This window comes from Tenrec ecaudatus, chromosome 10 (genome assembly GCF_050624435.1).
Source record: "Tenrec ecaudatus isolate mTenEca1 chromosome 10, mTenEca1.hap1, whole genome shotgun sequence".
Taxonomy (NCBI): domain Eukaryota; kingdom Metazoa; phylum Chordata; class Mammalia; order Afrosoricida; family Tenrecidae; genus Tenrec; species Tenrec ecaudatus.
This window is the reverse complement of record NC_134539.1, coordinates 17,369,707-17,387,182: the sequence shown is the minus strand read 5'-3', so window position 1 is coordinate 17,387,182 and position 17,476 is coordinate 17,369,707. Positions and strand designations below refer to the sequence as shown.

The 17,476-nt window shown below is 40.8% G+C and overlaps 1 protein-coding gene across 2 annotated transcripts in view; it reads right to left on the bottom strand.

The window, feature by feature from the left end:
• Window positions 1–17,476, bottom strand: part of CNTLN (centlein) — a 294,237-nt gene that overhangs the window by 201,900 nt on the left and 74,861 nt on the right. The window lies entirely within an intron of this gene.

Here is a 17,476-nt window from a genome sequence, read left to right as displayed (position 1 = left end):
AGATTAGGTGACTACCACATGTGGGTTCTGTGTCCCGTGATCTAGCTTTCCTTCCCCTCTTTACTTTTGGATGACTATTACTATTTGGTCTCATCTACTTGATGACTATTGGGCGATCATGTTTATTTTTAAGCCAACGTCTTAGTTGGCTGAAAGGTAACCTCCAGGAGTAACTGTAGGATGAAGTTCAAAGACTATCTTAAGATGAATGTCCGAGGTTCCTCCAGGGTCTATCAGTCTAGTAGGAGGATACACCCTGGTGGTATAGTGGGTTACACTTTGGGCTGCTAACCCCTCGGTCATCAGTTCAAAACCACCAGCCACTTCGCCAGATAAAGTGAGTGTTCTACTCCCATTAAGAGTTACCACATTGGGAGCCCACAGAGGCAGCTCTGCATTGACTTATTGACTCACTATGAGTCAGAATCAACTTAGTAGCAGCTTTTTTGTTTGCTGATATTGTTGTCGTATTAAATAATTATTTCTATAATTGAGTATCTATAAATATATTAGTTGGTTGCTATTTTCATCAGAGGAAATGAGAGTATGGCTAACAAACAACCTGCATGGCCTGACCATTGACTCGGGGGGTGTCACACAGCGTCCCTACCCCACCACCCCCAGAGGATGCTCTCTCCCCAGAGGATGCTTCTCACACTCTATGTCTGTGATAAAAGTGTGTCCCTGAACTCTGGGGCTGCTTTACACCTCACAGGAAGGGACCTTAGATGGCCCAATTCCTTGATTGGTTTTGAAGAAAACTGGACCCTTAAAACAGAAACAGCCTAACTATTGCTAAAAGCAAAAAAAAAAAAAAAACGCTAAGAAATTTGAAACAGGAAACTACTTGGACAAAGTCAGCTTATATTTTTAAAATCAAAGACAAAATCAACTCTTTTATACTTCCTAGAAGTTATATGTGCTGTCAAATACATGTGTGCATGTGTGTATGTATGAATATGCATTCTACATATTTCACATATATCAAATATCAAATAAGAAAAATAATATTAAGAAGCCCATGGAGACATTAAAGGGAGATATGGTTGCACCTTGGGCAGCTAACTGCAAGATTAGCACTTTGAACCCACTAGTTGCTCTGAGAGACAAAGACGGGGTGCTTTCTACTCATGTGAAGAGTTGTGGCCCCTCAGAAACCGACAGGACCAGTTCTGCCCTGTCCTACAGAGTCCCTTTGAGTCGGCATTGACTCGGTGGCAGTGAGGGAGGGAGTAGACATTTTATCTAATGACGTCAATGAAATCTTTCATTAGCATAGGAGGGAATCACTGACTATATACGCAGGTGGATATAGTGACAGGTACCAAAAAAATAACTGCCATCAAGTCAATGCCAACTCATAAAGACCACCTGGTGGGTTTCTAAGACCGTAACAGTTTACAGAAGCAGAAAGCCCAGCCTTTCTCCCAGGGAGCAGCTGGTGGTCTGAACTGCCGACCTTGAGGATCACAGCGCAATATGTAACCACTACAGCACCGGTCCTTACCAGTCCCAGAGGTAACGACTCAGTCAGAGATGGCTAGTTGCTTATGCAAACACCCAGTCTCACTCCATTTAGGAATAAATCCGAGGTGTGTATGAATATGTGTTTATGTACGTGTGTATATGGGAGACACTGTGTGCAGGCAAGATGTCCATCTATAAAACTATAAATATTGACTTCTGGGTGGACACTGGGCCTCTACTCAAGTACTCCCTCAATGCAAGAATACTATTTTCTATTAAACTAGCATTCCATGATGCTCACCTTCCTGACATGATCACTGAAGACAAAGCAGGTGCATAAGGAGATGTGGTGAAGAAAGCTAATGGAGCCCCACTATCAAAAGATATGGCAGCTGAGGTCTTAAAGGCTTGAAAGTAAACAAGCACCCATCTAGCTCAGAATCAACAAAGCCCACATGCAAGAAGCACATCAGCCTGTGTGACCACAAGATATAGAAGGGATCAGTTATCAGGCATCAATGAACAAAAAAATCAAATCACTGTGAATGAGGGGGAGTGCTGATTTGAGACCCAAGACCCATCTGTTGGCAACTGGACATCCCCTTATAGACGGGTCGTGGGGAGGAGACAAGCCAGTCAGGGTGCAGTGTAGCAACAATGAAACATACAACTTTCCTCTAGTTCTTAAATGCTTCCTCTCCCTGCCCCCTCCCTCTATCATGATCCCAATTCTACCTTACAAATCTGGCTAGACCAGAGGATGTACATTGGTACAAATAGGAACTGGAAATACAATGAATCCAGGATCGATGATCCCTTCAGGACCAGTGCTGAGAGTGGTGGTACCAGGAGGGTGGAGGGAAGGTGGGGTGGAAAGGGGGAGCCGATTACAAGGATCTACATATAACCTCCTCCCTGGGAGATGGACAACAGAAAGTGAAGGGAGCCATCAGATAATGCAAAACATGACAAAATAATAATAATTTATAAATTATCAATGGTGCATGAGGGAGGGGGAACAGGGAGGGAGGGGAAAAATGAGGAGCTGATACCAAGGACTCAAGCAGAAAGCAAATGTTTTTAGAATGATGATGGCAACAAATGTACAAATATGCTTGACACAATGGATGTATGTATGGATTATGATAACAGCTGTACAAGCCCCAATAAAATGATTAAAAAACAAATAACCAAAAAAAGAAGAATTATTGACTGCTGAAAATACTCAAGTAAATGAAAAGAAAAGAAACTGGAATTAATACACAGAGGACAAACAAAAATGAAATAATAAAGTGATAAATCTAAATTGAATCATATTAATGATAACATTAAATAGGCTAAACCCACCGATTAACAGCTTGCCTGACCTGAATTTTAAAAAGCAACGCTTAACATATGCTATCTATAGGAATGACATCTTAAAACATACACACACATGTAAGCTAAAAGTTAAATTACTTAAAAAGTTATAGTTTGTAAACACTGACCAAAAAAGAGAGCTGGAAAGGTCAGAAAAGGCAAAATTCTAAAGAAAAAAATTACCAAAAGAAGGACATTGCATAATTATCAAAGGGTCACTCCACTGAGCGGACACGTCTATATGAAATGCATAACCTAACAGAGATCTTCAAAAGACACAAAGCAGTGGTTGAGAGAACTGAAGTGGAAACAAAAAAAATCAACCCCTATCATTGGAGGTTAACACTCTTAGCAAGCATTCGAATGGATAGACATGAGCCAGACGACAATACCTGAAAATGTCATCAACTAACTGGACACAGTTGTCATTTATAGAGCACTTAACCCCATAATAGGCACCCTTAGTTAAGTACCCACGAAACATTCATTAACAATAGACCACATCTTAGGTCATAAAACCAACCTTAACAAATTTACAGGAAATAAAGATGAACAGTATGTTCTCCGACCTTAGTGGAATGAAACTAAAAAAGCAATAAAAGGAAGATAATTGGGAAATCCTCCAAATCTTTGTAAATTAAACAACAGACATTTTTAAAAATCCATTGGTTAAAGAGGAAATCTCAGGGAAAATGAGAGATTTCATACTAAAGTAAATGAAAATTTAAACTATGTATCAAAATTTGTGAGATGCCCTAGAGCAGTATTTTAAAGGAAATTAATTCCATTAAATACATATACAGGAATGAAAATCTTGAATCAAAAATCTAAGCGTCCATCCTAGGAAAGAGGAACAAAAAGAGGCATTTAAAACCAAAGCCAGCAGGAAGAAGGAGTGACTAGAGGTAAGAACAGAAATCAATGAAATTGAAAATATATATACATATGCATAAAAATCAATAGAACCAAAAGCTAGTCCTTTGAAAATATCAATAAAATTGATGTACTTCCAGCAAGAATGACCGAGAAGATAAGGGACATAAATTAGCCGTGACAGGAATGAAAACCAGACCTCCATCACCGATGCTGCACTCTGGAAGGTTAGTCACGGGATCACCTAAACCGCGCTCCACAACTTGACGTCCAGTTTGTCATTCTGCGGTGAATTGCATGTTGCTGTGATGTTGGAAGTTATACCATCAGTATTTCAAGTACCAACTGAGATGCTCATGGTGGAAGGGACTTCAAACTAAGGGTCCACATTTGTTAAATAATCGGCCAGTGAAAACCTTATGAACTTCAGAGGGACATTACCTGATGTGATGCCTCATAATGAGCCCCGCAGCTTGGAAGGCACTCAAACTGTAACTGGAGGAGCTGCCTCCGTAAAGTCAATGGACCTTCGTGCAATGGATGGAGGATAGCTGTGGGCACCTTCACTGACTCACCCGACAAGGACCCAAAGGAGGAGAAAGAGCTGGAAGCAACCATTAATGATAGGCATGCCGATGGCTACAAGGCAGCTAACCACAATGCAGAATGGAACAAGTGGGACTCTAGGAAAATGAGAGGTTTTCAAAAAGGAAATGAAACATGAAGATCGGTCTGCTAGGCATTGTTGTTGGTGCTGTTAGTCAATTTCAGCTCATGTCAACCCCATGTCCTCCGAAGGAAACACTGTCTGGATCTGCGTCCCCTTAACAATCATTGCGGTGTGGATCCATTGTTGCAGCCGCCGTGCCAATCTGTCTCACCAACTGTCTTCCTCTTCTTCATGGACTTTCCACCTTCCCGAGCAGAATGTCTTTTTCCAGGGACTGATCTCTCCTGAGACACTGTCCAAACTATGTGAGACAAAGTTTTGCCACTGTCCCTTCTAAAAAGCATGTTGGCTGTACCTCTTCCAATAAAAATCTGTCCTTCTGGCAGTCCACAGTACTTTCAGTGTTCTTTGCCAACACCATTATTCAAACACACCAGTTCCTTCCTCGGTGTTCCTTATTCACTGCCCAACTCTCATCTGATGAGCTGACATAGACTGATTTGGGCCATTTCGAATCACACAATTATATGATGTACTATACCGAAAAGGAAAAATTGCAAGGGAATTGTATTGCATTCACCGGCCAAAAGACCATTTCAAGATTTGTTGTGAAATACAATAATATTAGTGATATCATCAAATTCATGCATGAACCACTAAATTTATGAAGAAATGGTAGATTGATACATGTAAAATCTGTGTTGCACCGATAAATCTGCTGTGCAAGAACTCTTTAGAGTATTGAAAATCAATATTGTTACTTTGAGACCTAATGTGCTCCTGTCCCAAGCTATGTTATTTTCAACTGCCTCTTGTGCATGTGAAAGTGGAATTGATGTATGTATATGTATGGACTGTGATAAGAGTTGTATGAGCCCCTAATAAAATGTCAAAAAAAATTATCAAGGGTTCATGAGGAGGGGGGAGTGGGTAGGGAGGGGAACAGTGAGGACCTAATGCCAGGAGCTTAAGTGGAGAGCAAATGTTTTGAGAATGATGAGGGCAATGAATGTATAAATGTGCTTTACACAATTGATGTATGTATGGATTTTGAAAAGAGTTATATGAGCCCCCAATAAAATGATCTAAAATATTTTTTTAAAAAGAAAAGAAAGTGGAACATTGAATAAGGAAGACCCAAAGAGAATCGATAACTTTGAGTTGTGGTGCTGGAGAAGAATATTGAACATGCCAAGGACTGCTAAAAGGACAAACTGACCTGTCTTGGAAGAACAGCATGCTCCTTAGAGGCAATGATGGCAAGAAGTCATCTTATATAACTTGGACATATTGTCAGGCGAGCTCAGTCCCTGGAAAAGGATGTCCTCTTTGGTAAAGTGGGGGCAGTGACAAAGAGGAAGCCCTCAGGGAGCTAGATTGACAGAGTGCCTATAATCATGAACTCAAGCCCAGGAACAACTGTGAGGACGGCACAGGACTGGACAGTGCTTCATTCTGTTGTTCCTATGGTTGCTATGGGTTGGAACTGACTCAATGGCACCTAATAACTAACAATAACCTCTGTCTGCATTCTGAAATCAATCAAACATGCAATCAAGATGCACTGGTGATCGGAGTACAAAGTTGGAAAGAAAGAAAAGGGGTCAGTAGTTGGGAGAGTGGGGAGCCTTAAGAATAGAAACATCACCAATATTAGCATGAAGAACTTTAGCAAGACCAACAGTCCATTTATTAGAAATGCCCTCTTTCAAAAACAAATACTATCCTGTGGGCCTCACCAGATGGAATGCACAGGAATCAAATAAACTACCTCTGTGGAAAGAAGCAACAACAAGCACAATATCATCAGTCAGAACATGGCCAGGTGCAAACTGCAGAACAGACTATCAATTGCTTACCTTCAAGTTCAAGTTAAATCGGAAGAAAATTAAAACAAGTCCATAAGAGCCAAAATACACCTTTGAATATATTCCAACTAAATTTAGAGAGCGTCTCAAGAACAGATTTGACTTTGGACACATCACTGAGCCATCAGAGTCTGTTGGCGTGAGGGGTGACGAGTTGGGGTACTAACCATAAGGTCAGCAGTTTGAAACCACCAGCCACTGCTTCTCGGAAGACAGACTGGACTTTGTACTCCTGTAAAAAGTTACCATTCTCAGAAACTCAAAAGAGCAGCTCTACCCTGTCCTAAAAGGTTGCTGTGGGTCAGAATTGTCCCAATGGCCGTCAGAATGACCAAACCCACCAGCTGCTCTGTGGGAGGAAGGTGAGACTGTCTGTTCCTGTAAAATTTAAATCTTGGAAGCCAAAAGAGGTACTTCTACTCTGTCCTATAGGGTCAAGGTTGTGTGGAATCCAATCAATGGCAGGGAACGTGTTATTGGTGTGAGGTCCCCCTTATTCTGTTCTAATGACTACCTCCTGGTTTGTCGATAAGTTCCACCTGAGGAAAATGAAGTGTTCTGGAATTCCCACTGTTTGTAATCCTTGTTATCCATGGTTGATAATCCACATAGTTGAATCATTTGCATAATCCATAAAACACATGTGGACATCTTGCTGATATTCTCTGCATATCCCACGTGTGTGTGTGCATGCATGCACAGTATAGCACAATATCAAATTTTGGGAAAGGAAACTCCATGCAATGCTGATTGTAATCTTTAGATTTTATTGTTGTAGAAAATTCTTCTTGATATAAAGTTCTTTCTTACACATACATGAGTGTCACTGGTTTTGTTTCTCTAGAAAACTCTACACAGCTTAACACACTGATAAATTGATAAAAATCACTTTGGACAACTGGGCATAAACTTGAAAATTGGAACCAGGTGCATACATACCATTATCTAGGTCCATAGCTAGAGAAACTCTTGTTTATTAATACCAGAAAATGCACTCATATCGAGCTTTCTTCATAATAGCATAAACTGAAACCATCATCAATGGTGTTAAATTGATTGGTAGGATGAGCAATTGTGATATACTCATTTGGTGATGTACAGAATGAGCTATAAACATCCTCACATATGACACTTAAGAAGATCATGAACAAGATAGCCAAGTTGCAGAGTACAGTTTACAGTAAGTAGTAACTCCCAGTTCTTTGAAATTCAAAGGCAGGAGCGTAACTAGAAACTGGAAAGAATAATCTAAATGTCTCGTGTAGTTCCCTCCAAGCAGAGACAGAAGAGAACAAAATTTGGCGGGAAAACCAGAAGGAATTGATGGTGTTCTGCTTCTTAAAGTGAGAGGGAAATTATATTTTAGTATTTTATAAATCTACTTGTATTTATGTTTGAGGTAGTTTATTGTGCCAGTCTGGCCGATAAACACGTGGGATTAATTGAAGGGCAGAGGGATAAATGGCTCAGTGAGCCTCACCTTTCGAGTTCTCAGGTCTCTTGCTTGCTGATGGTTGGACCAGGGTGCAGCTGCCTTAGCCAATTCCCTGTTTTAACTGGCAAGGCTCACTTCCTGCAAGACATCCCTGAGGAGAAGCCGCATGGACCTACCCCGATGCAGCCCTGGGTGATGGAGCACCCGTGTGGAGACCCCTGCCAGCGCTGAGATGCTTACATGTTCACTGATTTCGGCTTTCCTCCTACAGTCAGCATCATAGTATGTGTTTTGTAAGATGGAGGAGGACTTTGTGGATTGGTGTTGGACATATGGGTTAATGTTGGACCTGTGGGCTTGGGCAGCACTGGATTGGGATGTTTTCTTTATGTGCACTTAACCTTTATATAAAACTCTCTCTTACACATGAGTTTCTGTGGATTTGTTTCTCTAAAGTACCCAGATGAACACAATGTTCTATCTGATAATAAAATGCACTTTAAGAATAAAAGAATATGATAAAGCGTTAATTCAGCTTTGTGAACTAAATAAAGAGAGTAGTAGCCAATTATAATTAGTAGCCAATTCAAATTTCTATCAACATCAAAAGAAACAAAGGGAACAGAATGCCGGAGGTTAAATCTTGCTCAGACCTAAGTTTTTGTTTCCCAAATGTGAGCATCTAAACTTGGGGATGACTTAAAATCCTTGTGGGCGTAACTTTATAATTCTGAATCACCCTTGGCTCAGCTCCACAAACAACTTTTGTAAGCAATCATGCCATAATATTATCAAATTATAGATCTCTCAAGGGACAACATTTAGGCTTATTGATGTAGCTTCTATTTTCCAAGTTTTATTATAATTCCCTTGTCTGCTAAACCACCAAGTCCATTTCTGGGGCTAATAAACAGAGAGCCAAAGCAAAGGACAACTGAAACTGATGACAGACCAAATGTCATGAAGATACTCTTTCAGAGACTCTACCTTCTACAAGTCTCATCTCACAGGCGCCACGATTGCCTAGTGGCCATTTCATTGATGCTGACATCCAAAACAGAATTCTGTGTAAGATCTGTTCCGGATTTAAACAAGGCCAGCACTGTTTTACAATCTGCTCATTGATTACTGGGTGTTAACGAAATGATAAATTAACGGTGGGCTCTGGAATAAATTAGAATGCTGGAGCAGATCGCCTGGAAACACACGATTGCCTTGGTAGACCTGTGAAGTGGCTTGGTGCTGGGCAGGAGCTTCTCCGTTGACGCTGACTAGAACAGCAGAGCTCTGAGACCTGGGCCGCAGAAGCCTCCCTCATTAAAAGAAGCCCAGATGGCTCCCCAACCCATCCAAGACCCCCAACTACGGGCTTTCTTCAGCCTCATATCTTTAATCAACACAGATGCTGAGATTTTAGTCAAGGTGCTTGCCCTGCATCTGAATAAACCGTTCCTGCAGTTAATTAACCCCGACCAAGCAGATTTTGTGCTGGTCACAGATCCTCAGCAAGCATAGGAGCCCCCTCATCCATCATCCCCCTATTGATATCCCAGTCTCAGACTCCGAGGAGGCCATCTGAGGAAGGAGTGAGCCTCTTTGTGCTTCAAGTGTGCACTAGGTTTGGTAAAGCGAGTTTTTCTTCTTTGTTTCTACAAGGTTCCTGCTCTTCCTAGTAAAACAAGACAAAAAACAGACAAGCTTCATTTTGTAAACAAGCAACCCAAAGTGTCATCGATTTACTGTTCTGTATCTTCAAATATTTTCTAGAGGTATACCTCCACCTTGTTATAGATTAACAACAAAACGTTTGTTTCCTAACATAATGTAACCAGAACAGGCGAATGGATTCAATTACTAATCCACTTAGCACAATGGTGGGGTCTCCTTGCAAGCAGTTTTGAATCTAATCCCCATTAACAGTGTTGAAGTTTAAAAGAAAACATTTCAGTAATTCTTCCTCTGGGGTTTGATATTATTGCCCCAGACACAGAGTGATGAGGAGGCAGAACCAGAAAGCATGCATATCATTCCATAGTATGTTAAGAGCAGCAAACATGTTTCCCCACGAACAAAGACGGAAGAAAGTGTGCATGAATGCTCTCAGCAGGGCAACACACGCACAGTGAGGAGTGGTTGGGACGCAAAACCTAAGCTCTTCTGGAGTTCTCTGTCCATAAGGGAGTGGTGCTTCTTTTTGTCCTGCGCCACCAAGTCAGTCCCCGTTCATAATGACCCTACGTCCAACAGAACGAAACACCGCCAGGTCCTATGTCAAAGCCACAGTCAGTACTACGTCTGAGGTCATGGCTGCAGCCACCATGTCTACCCATACCACTTCTGGTCTTCCTCCTCTTTGCTGACCCTCTACCTGACCACACATGAGGCCGTTCTCGCAGGATTGGTCCTTCCTGATACTGTGTGCAAAGTCCGTGAGTCGAAGTCCACATTATTCCCACACTGATCATCTTGAGTTCTCAGCCACCAACTTGTACAGTCTAATTATTCAGATTTTTCAGTCTTTGTGGTTTTAGTAAATATCTTTATCAAATGCATGATCAATAAATGTTCATTTCTCTTAAGTTTATTCATTTCTAACTGCTTAAGTTTTCAGGGTTTTTATGTGTTTTTCTTTTATATTGGAACTAGAATATATTTCAAAGACAGAGATCCTTAAACAAATGATAGAAAATATATTGAGAAAAGCATCATCAGGTTCATGTGATTTAAAAACAATATTTTCTGGGGGCGGTTTGGCAGCAAATGGGAAGCAAATAATGAATACAGTAGGGGGAGAATGCACGAGCACTGATTGTGGTAATGTAGCTACAACCCTTCTTAAGTACAACTGAGCTATGGAAGTAGAGAGAGAGATTATAGCTCCATTTTAAAAAGGCTGGGGGAAGGGACAAGACTCATCTCTTTCAGCTCAAAAATTTTTTCAAATGTATTTAATACAAATATTTAACATGGGAAACTTCCATAGGAAGTGGCCAGCCATTATTCACTTAGATAAATAAATCACAATATTTTTGTTGCAAGTAAGACTTCTATTCTCATATGTTTCATGCCAAGTGTTCTTTGCACAAGACCACATCTTTCCAGAGCAATTTTGATATTATAGAAGTCTAAGATATCTCATTTCTAACTAATAGCCTTTTAACTTGATTCCTTCAAATAAATTATATGAAATTTTGTTTCAAAACCCATCAGGAAGTCATCTAAAACTAACACACATTCACATTTTAACAAATGAAATGTAAATTCTACCCCGTCCTCTAGGGCCGCTGTGAGTAGGAATCGATTGATGGCAGTGACTATTATTTCAGCCTAAGAAATAGGATAACCTAATTCACTAAACTGTATGCCACTTTTATAGTATATTGGATCCAAATCCCTCTCTTAGTTAAAAGAGAAATTTTATTTTAAAATTTGGTTTCAACTTCCAAAATTTGGCAAATTATAAAACCAACCATTGTGTTTTCATAGTTTTGAAACATTGGTATCAATAATTACATGAGAATTGTACTTGTCTTATATTTAAACATATCAAGATTTATAACATCCCTAGAAAATCATCATCAATATTTTAGATGTGTTCAAACTAGCCAAAAGGGTAGGATGAAGACTGCACTAGGTCTAATTTTGCACTAGGTTTAATTTGAATTCGATTACAGTGATCAGAACAATGCTCTTCAAAGATGACCAGAAAACTGCATTGAAACAATAAACCCGAGACGTTTAATGAGAAAGTGCATCAATCATAGAAACTGAGTTGAAAAGTGAACACCGGAAGGACAATTGTTTCGGTATCTAGAACCGCAAGGAAAAAATCTTTTTACCAGAAAAATTATGAAATAACAGCATGGAAAGACTTCCAGGTTTCAAGCCTATTTCAGAAACATATGGAAAAAATTGTTTTCAATAAACTGGTTGTTAAAACCCTCATTTCCTAGAGTGAAATCTATCTAAATTCAATCTGTCTTCACGAAGTAGCAAAACGAAAGCCATCATTTACACTCTAAAAGAACGCCGAGCGAAAGAGACATTGCAAGCCTCAAGCTACAATTACTCCAGAGTTCACACTCATTCCGCGGTGTGCGTGTACACACGTGCAGACGTGTAAAAAGTACTTACAGGCCAGTTGCTCAGGGCAGAATGAAAGGAGACCTTGTTATTTCATCCTTAAATTACTAGCTAGGAAATAATTTTCTAGGCTCAACTGTTTGTAATTAACACAATCCTCCTACCCCCAGTTAGGTTTACACTAGTAATTGCAGTATTGTATTATAGTAATAATATACAATTAGCATTTCTTATCATTTCACAGAGATCTTTGTGGAACAACCATGGGGCCTCCAGATGGGAAAGATCAGCTAATAATGAGATTCTTATGACATGTTTGCAGCTTAACCCCATTAAATGTCATCTAAGCGGGACATACTTTTATTGAAATTTGTTCTTTAGCAAATGAGGTTATACTGAGGTTTATGTCACTTATACTTTTATTGTGGGTAGCAGCCAGGCAAATGTGTTCTACATCTTACACATGCAAAATAAAATCTGAAGCACACTGGCCATTAGTTTGAGAAATAAATGTAAGAGGCTTATACTATTATATAGTGAGACCCCAAAAAGAGGTTGGTTTATAGATATTGCCTGGAAAAAATATCATTATACTTCAGAAAATGAACACAAAAGTTACTTGGAAGCAGAACCAACAGGGGGAAAAATTAAAGACACAGTTGATCTCAATTATTGGCAATGGCAGTATTCTCGCCGAGTAAGATGGCGCAGGCTTTGTTTTCCTAGTAGGAATGCTTAGACGTCAGAGTATGATGGGAAACTATGAAGCGTTAACTCAAGAGCCTGTGCAACGAGCACACTCTCCAGGAATCAGTTGTGCGATCATATAGAGGCCTATCTATTCGAGGGGCTGATCTTTCAGAATTTCACTTTAACAGCCGGGACCTCCCTCCTACCTGATGTTTGCTTCACTTCCCACATCCACAGGGGGCTCACCAAAGGGAAATGATAGGCGTGAAGGAGAGCCATTTACACGTACACGATCAATTTCAAACATGGAAAGTGATCATATACAAAAAAAAAGACCAATGGCATGTGTGGGGGAGTATATATTTAATGTCACCATCATCTTCTAGGAATTATTAAAAGTCATTTGAAACATACCCTTCCAATAAAAAACATTTTAATTGAGAAGATAGCTTGTACCATACAGTCTAAAACATACCGTTTTATCAAGTTATTGAATGGAAATGCTTACCTCCTCAGCAAACACATGACTCATGTAGCCCCTGGTGTGACCAGTGAGGATAGAAAGATAAGCAAGTACCCATCTTACACAGCATGTTCTAGTGTTCTAGGGGAGAGAGAGAGAGAGATTGTGTGTGTGTGTGTGTGTGTGTGTGTGTGTGTGTGTGTGTGTGTGTGTGTGTGTACCCTGGCCCCCATGAGCTTCACCTCCTGGTGCTATATATTTGATATGTTATCTTACGATGAAAAATGGAACTAAAGCTATACATTGAATGGAGGTTGCGAAGTAGCTGACCTTAACAGGGGAGGGCTTTCTGGGTTCTGCACCTTGGCCCAGTGTTGTCACAGGGCCCCGAGAGAGGAAGGAGAGGCGACTGAGAGAGGGGGGCAGTGGCAGCAATTTGCTGTGGAAAGGGACCAGACCCTGGGCTGGTCCGAAGGTGGAAGCGATGGCCATGAGTCAAGGGAGGAGGATGGCTCTGGAAGCTCAGAACAGCCCTTTGCCGCCGCCCCGCAAGACAAGGGGGCTTCAGTACGACAACTGCAAGTACCGGCACCCTGCTAGGCCCCGGCAGGAGCAAGGACACATACTCTCTCCGGGAGCATTTACAGAGGAGCAGGATGTAGTCAACACCCAGAGCTTAGCCTCAGGAAACCTGTATGGGTCTGTGACCTCCAGGTATTTGGTTTTTTTAATGGTCTTGGCTAGGTGAGGGAGCCACGTGGGACACTGAGAAATGACGGTTAGCCATAGGCTGGCAAGGAAAATGAACGGGTTGGCTGAAGAACTAGCTGGTTGCTGAATCAGTAGCTAAGGAAACCCAAAGTGAATATATACATAATTTCTCAAAAATAAATAAAAGCAAGAATCGTGTTTAAAGTATTTAACACCACTAGGAAGGATCAAAAATACAAGCCAAAACAAAGCATGTTAATTGAAGAATCCAGCAAATATTCTCATAGATTACATCTAGTGTACACTAACTGGAATCAGAGGAAAGGCAACTCACACAAAGCCGAAAAGAGCACAAAACCTTCCACAGAGACACCTTGGCAGCGTGTCACAAGTGATGCTTGTTGGTGGCAGTTGGTGGTGGTTGTGAGGGCCATGGCGTCTGTTCTGACCCCTGGAGACCCCATGCAAAACAACACAAGCCTGCCTGGTCCCATGCCCACCCACAATTGTCCCTAAGCCTGAGTCCATTGTTACAGCCTGTGTGTCAGTCTATCTCCTTGGAGACCTTCCTCCTTTCCGCTGTCCCTCTGTCTCACCCAACATGATGCTCTTCTCCAGAGACCTGCCTCTTCTGACAACAAATCCGAAGTATGGAAGATAAAGCCTTGACCTCTTTGCCTCTCAGGAGCAGATCAGGTTGTCCTTAGGCAGTCAGCGGCATTTTCTAAATTCTTCCCCAGCACCACAATTCAAATGCATCCATTCTTGTTTGTCCATTGGCAACTTCCACGAGCTATGAAGCAATGGCAAATCCCTTGGCTTGGGTCAGGCGCAGCTGAGTCCTCAAAATCATGCCCTTGCTCTTCAATACTCCCAAGAGGTCTTGTGCTGCAGGTTTACCGTCTGCAGCATATCATTTGATCTCTTGAGCCTGCTGCTGCCATGAGCCTGGATTGTGGAGCCAAGCACGACAAAAGCCTTGACAACTTCCACCTTTTTCTCCATTGTTCATGAATGATCCAGTTGTAAGAATTTATTCCTCTTGACAATTAGTCACAATCCATACTGAGGGCGGCAATCCTTGCTCTTCATTAGCAAGTGCTTCCAGGGCTCCTTGTTTTCAGCAAGCATGGTTGTGTCATCTGCATATCACAGGCTGTTAGTAAGCCTTCTTCCAATCCTCATATCGCATTCTTCTTCACATTGTCCAGATTATCTGGTGATTTGCTCAGCATACAGCTTGAATAAATGTGGTGAGAGAATACAACCCTGATGCACAACTTTCTTGATTTCTAAGATGCCTGTCCTAATATCCAACAATGTAACTTCAAGGTATTCTTCTAAAGAAATTATTAAGGAGATATTCAAAATGGAAATATTTAAAATTTAGTAGAATTAGATAACTATGTATTCAAATTTATAAATTTCTTGGGGGGGGGGGTTTGTACTAGTACGTATTGTTTCTATAATGTTATAGTGAGATATGCTTAATTATTGCTATTGTTAAGTTCCACCAAGTCAGTGCTGACTCAAGGAACTGCAATGTAAAACGACAGGACATACCACCCCATCTGGACCAACCTCACAATTGCTGCTATGCTTGAGTCCCTAGCAGCCTCCGTGTCACTCCATCTATCTGAGAACATTTTCTATTTTCTCCAGCATGATGTCCTTTTCCAGGGTCTGGTCGCTCCTGATTACATGATCAAGTATATGAGACCCTTGCTGCTGAGGAGCATTTTGGTCGTATTTCTACCAAGAGAGATTTGCTTGTTCTGTAGTTTCTAGTAGTTTCCATGTTTTTCATTAGCACCTCACAGTTCAAATAAATCAATTCTTCTGTGGCATTCTTCCCACGCATATGTTGAAAATACAATGCCTCCAGCCAGGTGTTCCTTAGTCCCCAAAGAGACACCTTGGCTCTTTAAACACTGGAAAGAGGTCTGATGCGGTAGAGTTGACCAATGCAATTTAGCCTTTGATTTCCTGCTTGCTGCTTCTACGAGGAGCATTGATTGCAGACCCAGTAAAATGAAATCTTTGACAACGTCAATCATTTTTCCACATAGTATGAGATCTATGGGCCTATTTGTAAAGTATATACACCTTGATATAACAAGGAACTTGTAGGGATATATTCCAAGAAATTAATTACAAAAGAATGCCAGACTTCCCTGTTGAATTGTTGAAAGTACCTAAATCTGCTGTAATAGTGGTTTCATACAGTATATGATATAATGGAATACCGTGCAATCATTAAAAATGATGTTGTAGAGTCTACTTATTAACATGAAAAGAGTTGGAATATATAACAAACAAAAGAAATAAACATGTAAAATATGGAAGTTAAAAAGAAAGTGTATCTAGTATGTGGGGTCTTAAAAAAGCTTCTGAAAAAGTTAATTTAAAAGACAATAGAAATAAATATGATATATGTAATATAAACATAACAAAGAGTTGAAAAGCAGTTATGTTTGTACATCAGTGTGTAGAATTATGTATGATATTTATTTCCTTATTGCTTTTCTCTTTAACATATTTTAAGATTAATCATGTATTGTCATTTTTTAATGTTTTACAAGAAACCAAAAAATATAGGTAATGTGAAGAATCGCACAACTCAGGTTCTGAAAACAAAAATGACTCTGGTGTAATAGATTTATAATTTATAGAAGCTTCCTTTCCTTTATTCTAAAATCATCTATTCTAATAGACTCCAAGATTATACTCTGTCCCAGACCTTTTAATACATTGCTCCTAGCATTCTCACTAGCTTCCAGCTAGAGGGAACAAGAAAATCAAACTAATTCCATAAAATATAGTCCTGCTTTTCAGAAAATGCTGCCTATGAACATGTGACCTAAGAGTCTATATAACTAACTATTGACCATGTGTCACAACTTTTTGTCCCTTCTTTTAGAGGAATTGGAAAAGGTATCCAATTACTCCTGTAGGTTTGGAAGAGATAGCCAGTTATTAGTAGTAGATTCAGCTTCATCGTGACCCCATAGGGCAGAGAAGAACTGCTCCCTATGTTTGCCGGGCTGAGATGTTGTATCTTTCTCCCTCACAGCCGCTGGTGGTGAATGCCACCAGCCTTCTGGTTAGCAACTTACTGCTCTAACAGCTGTGCCACCAGCACACCTCTGGAAGAGTTATCAATAAATAAAATCAGGAACCCAAGATTTTAACCTCCGATTAAATTTGTAATTTAAGGGAGCCTTGGTGCGCAGTTGTGCATTGGGCTGCTAACCACAAAGTCAGCAGTTTGAAAGCACCAGCCGCTCTTCGGGGGAAAGACGAAACTTCCTACGCCCATTGAGTTACAGTCTCGGACACCCACACGGGTGGCTCCACCCTGTCCTACGAGTCACGATGAGCAGGAATCGACATGGGGAAGGCAAATGGGCCAATAGATGACCCAAACCTTCTTATGAAGAACTTAATTCAGTCAAGATGCGGGACGTGTTCTTTTTGCACTTCTAACTGAACACGATTGTGGTCGACGTGTGTGATATCCAAGTACAAGACCTTTCAAATATTCCACGTCTGGGTGGAGTATGGACAAGGTGAAGTCCCATCGGAATAAAGAGGACAATCACTATGGAGCTGTCTGGGTGGCTTTTCTTCGTAACTCCCACATTAGCCCGGGTGGCAGTGGGGTATGGAGAAAAAGGACACCCGGGACCCAGATATCAGTGTCTGTAAATTAGGAAACATTCGTGGGAGAAAGGTAGAAAGAGCCTATGTTGGTAGAAGCTACAAAAGTGGGGGAGTTTTTGCACCTCATGAAAGCGCATGAGATTGGTGGAGACAGCCTGTGGCTGTTGATCCCACCTCAAATCACATAGACTAGA